Raw genomic sequence first — 4,701 nt, forward strand, 5'->3', positions numbered from 1 at the left:
CAATGATGGACCTCCTTTGGAAGATCTCACTCCTTATCGTTAATTAATCAGATCACTAACATATTTGTCTATTACCAAGCCAGACATTGCTCATGCTCTACACAGTGCAAGTCAGTTCTAGAATGCTCCTACTACTATTCGCATGAAAGATGTTATGCGAACTATAACAAAAGGACTATCCTTATCATCTTCTTCATCTGCTTATCCTGACTCTGATTAGGGCGGAAACCCCAATGATCGTATTTCTACCACATATTATTTTTTTCTTGGATAATCATTAATTTCTTGGAGATGTAAGAGGCAGCACAAGGTTTCCCTATCTTTTCCAGAAGCAGAGTATAGGGGCGATGGCCACCACTTACTCATTTTAAGGAAATTATAGGTTCAGCAAATATGCTTTTGCGTGTTCAAGTATGTGTTAGTCTTATATTATCTGTATCGTATCTTTGTTAGATCTGACCCACTACAGTTCGACAGTGCATAGACATACGCCCATCCATCAGATGGGGTTCTATAAATGACCTAAATTGGGACCCAGCAGCACACCAAGTGGTATCAGAGCTCCTTGCAATGGAGCCCATAATTCGAACAAGCAACAAGTGTCATCATAACACACTTCACTGTAGGCGGTATCCAATATTCCTGCAGTGCAGCCCACGATTCCAAGAATTGCTCCAGGTGGGGCCTGTCACTTGCCTTAAAGATCTAGGAAATCAAGCTGAAGTGTGAGTCTGAAACAAGTAAGAGAATCCCTTGTATCTGCTTGCTTCAAGTAAAAGAAGCCCGAGTTTACGAGCTAAAGACTGAAAAGCGAAAAAGAGGTTGTTGATCTACACAAGTGTCCACCTTCAAGCTGAAGACCGATTCAGGACTCAAATTTCGTCTGTGAACCGTAGAAAAACATATCGGAACAGAATCCATTCTGAAGGGGGTAAATGCTAAAAAAAATCTAATTTAAAATCAAGACACCAAAATCAAGCAATTCAAGTTCTCAGATTCTTCAGTCTACAGAAAAAATGGGAAAAAGAACCAGAAGAGTAAATGAGGCCAAATTTCTAGCTCTTACAGTCGAAAATCAGCGAAGCGCTCTAAATTCAACCGCCTCCGTCTCTCCGCAAACTCTCGAGCGATCTTCGTTGTCTTCTGCTCTCCCTCCCTAGGAACTCAAAAACCTTCCATCGGAAGCGCTCTGCGTGCTCTCGATGAGAAAGGACACAACACCGGATCCTCTCTGAACAGCACGATCGAAGTTCGAATTCATCCAAGCCGTTGAGATCGCTCCAAGCGGGTACCTAGAGATTGAATCTCAGAAGAGAAGAGCGTAGATCGAGAGGGAAGAAAATCTCAAACGCCACCGCTACAGCAAACGAGGAAAGGTAAAGGAGAAGAAGAATACGCGATCCACCGCCGATTTCACGTGCTTCCCCCATCGGAGCCGTTGATATCCCTCCGCGGAGCGTCCGCAGAGAAAGAGAGAGGGAGAAGGGGGGGGGGGCGGGGGAAGAAAACGATTTAGCGAATTCTGGAAGAAGAGAGCCATGGATGGAGGCAGAGGCGTTGGGATACGCGGCGCGTGATGGTCTCGACGTGGCTCCTGCAGAAGCACGGCCAGGTGGGTGTTATCTCTCCTACTTTCGCCTCGCTGCCGACTTCAGTCACAGGGACACGCCTTTTTAATGGAGTGTCCTTAGGCAAACACGTAGACACGAATACAGACGGTTAGATACATAACCACGTAAACCGGGCTTTTGGAGTTTTTTTTGTTCTTTTTAAATCTGACCGTACAGATGTGTTCAAGATACTCGACTCTTTATTTGAATCATCCGAGTCTAATAAGTAGGTATGTTTTATAAGGTTTAAATAATTGACGGTTTAAGATTTTTTTTTTTAATATTATTTAAGGTTTGAAAATTTATATTTGTTAGTAAATCGATCATGTCAAACGTAATTTTACAATCGGATTCAAGTTAAAACATGAGAAAAAAAATCCTTCAAAAGCCCAATTAATTAAAAAAATGGTTAAGCACGATGTTGTCAGTATTGGTTAGGGGTGCTAACGGGTCAGGTTTGGTTTAAACCCAGGTGAAACAAGATTTGAACCAGATTTTCAGGTATGATATCGGGTTCGGACTCGAGTCTAATCGGGTTCAATATAAGAAAAACCATACTTGGACTCGCTAAAAACTACATGAACTAAACTGGGACCATACCCAGTCATATCCTTTATCATTTTTACATTGAAAATTTACTGGTCTTAATCGAAACTCAGGTCAGGTCTCAGTTGTATAAAATTTCACAAACTATATACCCAGGTCCATGTATTAATCGGACCTTTGGGTCCGAACCCAGGTCGTAATCTGGTCTTGTTATTGATCACCATACCCGGACCCTATAAAATTTGGTTCAGGTCGAGTTCGTCTAAACGAGGCCCATTGACACCCTTAGTATGGGTATCGGCCCTGAATAGTTTGTCCAACGATTCAAGTGAATCAGCCTATACCGAATCTCAAGTGAATAATTCTGAATCAGCTAAAAATTAATTTAAAAAATATTTTGTGTCAATCATAATGTGACATGTGTTAAAATCATTAAAATAATATTTAAAAAAAAAATAATTTTAAGCATTTTTTTATATTTATTAAAAAATAGCCGATTAAGGTTAGTATCCTGTAATTTTCTGCCGATACAGACCAATACTGACAACATTGGTTAAGCATCTCCTACCCTTCTCTAAATATTATTGTATTATTTTTTAATATATTAAAGTTTTATTTTAATAAAAATATATTTTTAATATTAAAATATAAAAAAATTCATGAATAAAATTTTTAAAATTTCATGTGTTCTATCGGAACGAATAACGCAGTCATAACTGGAAAACTCGAAAATGAAGCCTCCCTTATTATGTGGGCAGCTATACAAAAGGTGCTTTCCTCTTTTTAAGAAAGGGGTATATTAGGAAAATATCTTCAACATTCACACGTGGCTAAAAGATATGCAAGTTTTGATTTTACAATGCTCAACAGAATTTTTTTAACAAGGGTCGCAATTTTTTTAGACATCAGGTCAGGCGTTTGCTTAATCAGGTTTAGGACTCGGGTTTATCTTTCGGATGAAAGTGGCCGTAGAGGAATACAGATCCGATAAGCCAAAACTGATCGGAGATGCATTTTTCTTGTAATCTGATTCGGATGCGGACTTGGATTCTGGTTGGATCTTGAATTTAGATTTTGATTTGGATGCAAACTCTGCTACTGATCCAAATCCAATCAGATCTGATATACGTTAACAACTTCAATACAAGTGATTAAACAATCATGTGCTTATTGAAGGATGAAGATAGGTATAGTTAGTACGTGAAGCACACAGAGATATAGTAAATTTAAATTCTTTATTTGAAATGTGAGCTAATTTAATATTATAATTCATGCATTTTCACGGTCTTTATTTGTTTGTTTTTTACTAAATCGCAGTTACAAATTAAGGATGACTATTGTAGATAACCACAAAACCTAATTGGCCATTATAGTTTTCAATGACCAAAAATGTAAACGCGCCAAACTATGCGGATCACTCGTTCATGCGTGACTTGCCCAACCTATTTCACAAGTTTGAACAAACTCTTCATGAGTGGAATACTGAGAACCAAAGTCATGAGTGGAGCCAGCTCGTTTAGGTAAATGAGCCGAGTACAAACATGACAAGCTCGGCTCGGCTCAGCTCAGCTCATATAGGCTTGTTTTATATATTATATACTAGTATATTATATATTTTATACATATAGTATATATAGTATATATAATATACATATTATATTTGTTTTATACATTTAGTATATATAATATGTACTTTATATATATTATATATGCTATCAAGCTTAAAAAAACTTAAAAATATTTTTTATTTTAAAATGAGCCACCTCAGATTGGAACGTGACAAGCTCATGAGCCGAGTTCAAGCTGGTGTGTACCCTTAAAGAGCGCAGCCCGAACTGCCCAAGCTCAGCTTGTTCAGCTCTTTTGCCAGCCATGCGTGCAATGTGAAGCAGCAAGGGTAGGGCTACCCCATAACCGCGTATTTGGACCTGCCCAAATTACAAAATGTTGGTTTTGGGTTTGGGTTTAGTTGGGTCACTAAAATGAAATCTCAAACCTGGATTCATCTAATTTCCGAAGTTTACTTTTATTAAAAATACATATAAAATGCTCGAGTCAGATTGAGACAGGGGACAGGTACCCTGCAAGAATCATAACCCAAACCCGGCCATCAGAGCCGGACCTGTAAAGAGGCCAATGAGGCTTGGGCCTCAGGGCCCCTGGGCCCAAAAAAAAAAATTAGGGGTTTATTTTTATTTAATATAATATAAATATTTGGAATATTATATTTGTTTAATGTGAATGCAAATTTTATTGTTATTTTGATTCTTTAAAAAAAAATTGGAGGCCCAAACTCCTACCATTAATAGGGGGGCCATTTTTTCCCTCTGCCTCAGGCCCCATAAAACACAGGTACGGCTCTGCCGGCCATCCTGTGTATTGCTCGAGTCAGGTTCAGTTCGGCCCTGATATTATTCCGATTGGCTTATACCCTGAAATTTGGGTTAGGGTTGAGACAGGTTCCCGATACAAACCCGACCCATTGACAGCCCTAAGGAAGGGGCAGACATAGCATCAAGCTGAACATTAAGGTGATTATGAGGAA

At 38.8% G+C, this 4,701-nt stretch overlaps 1 long non-coding RNA gene across 1 annotated transcript; it reads right to left on the reverse strand.

Annotated features, from left to right (window-relative positions):
• Positions 1-936: 936 nt before the first annotated feature.
• On the reverse strand, positions 937-1,532 carry LOC149840720 (uncharacterized). Its single transcript, XR_016431588.1, has 2 exons — positions 1,397-1,532; positions 937-1,292 (listed from the first exon to the last, which is right to left on the reverse strand). It is a non-coding gene; the product is annotated as an uncharacterized LOC149840720 (long non-coding RNA).
• Between the last annotated feature and the right edge of the window lie 3,169 nt (positions 1,533-4,701).

The sequence above is a fragment of the Nuphar pumila genome, chromosome 4 (assembly GCF_984573655.1).
Source record: "Nuphar pumila chromosome 4, dmNupPumi1.hap1.1, whole genome shotgun sequence".
NCBI lineage: Eukaryota > Viridiplantae > Streptophyta > Magnoliopsida > Nymphaeales > Nymphaeaceae > Nuphar > Nuphar pumila.